Source organism: Hyposmocoma kahamanoa, unplaced genomic scaffold, assembly GCF_003589595.1.
Source record: "Hyposmocoma kahamanoa isolate Upper Pololo Valley unplaced genomic scaffold, ASM358959v1 76, whole genome shotgun sequence".
NCBI lineage: Eukaryota > Metazoa > Arthropoda > Insecta > Lepidoptera > Cosmopterigidae > Hyposmocoma > Hyposmocoma kahamanoa.
Window position 1 is genome coordinate 8,579,788 of NW_020653900.1, and position 1,355 is coordinate 8,581,142.

Here is a 1,355-nt window from a genome sequence, read left to right on the forward strand (position 1 = left end):
ATAATGAAGCATTAATGATTTTATTAACAGATGCATGTGTATAAGTCAGTTTCGTGCGAAGTTGAAAATTAAACTGATATGTTTTTTTTGCATAAGAACAGCACACGTTTCATTTCGATTTAGTGAAAACTAGATATCCTAGGAACACAAGAAATAAAATAGAAATATGGCTCAAGTAACACCCTCATTTGGAAGTTTAACAGTGAAAGGATGTTTGTATTATTAGCACCAAATTATTTAATAAGTTACCGGACGCTGTAAAATAAGTAAATTGTAGATAATTTAAAATGAAATCGCACAACCTGTTAGTTACTAAATGCTACTACACATTGATGATTTTTTTCTTGACAATATAAAATTTAAAATGCTATATTTTTGACTTCGTTTTTTTTGATTAAGTTCTAATTGTTCGTTTTTTGTGCTATTGGATAAATTTAACTTTACATGCATGCTACTAAAAAGTAAAATAAGAAAAGTGTAAAAATTAGTTTTGATGAAATGTAAGATCTAATATAAATATACTATAATATGTTCATTGGTAACTACACTTTTCAGCGAATAAATATCTTGATTAATAATAATATTCAGTTTAGGGCAGTCATATTTTATAATTTCGTTTGCCAAATTGTACAGCAACCCCAGAGCTCACAAGAAGTAACATTTTGTATACAATGGTTTTTTACGCCGTTGCTAGAGATAACAGCCGTTGTTGTAAACACATGGTAGTGTTCTGACATTGTAACGTTGTCGTTACACTACTTTATAGGATTAACAAATTAATAAATTTACCTATTTACATTTATAATCTATTTACAATAATTATCTATTTATACATACAACCTACTTACTAAATGCTTAATTTACATAAACCTAATTTACATAAACGTGCAAGCTTAACACAATAAATAAAATAATCTCCTTATAATAAACTAAAATTATATAAGTAGGTAAACTAGATACAAATTGTTTGCTTCAATATTTTTGTCAGGTGTTTTTATTAACATAAACGAGTCCGTAAACTAGTCACGGGGACACGAGTTGACCGCTGCAAGAGTGCAAGGTCAGAGAGCCGGCATTTTTGTTCTGTGTGCGGGACCGATTAACATCTTTCAAAAAATCTATAAATTTCTACAAAAGTTTCCCATCTGTGCCAATTGATAGTAAATTGGAAACCAATTTCTTCTATTTAAAGAAAAAAGTAATTACATTTAATTAACATACAGTGATTAGTGTAAAATCCCCAATTGGGGTTCTACGTCCAGGCATACAAACTACAACAGTGTGATCTATTCTGGAGCTAAAGCGCACACTGCCAAAAAAGTAAAAGGACTACTGGATCACCAATTGTCGTCCGC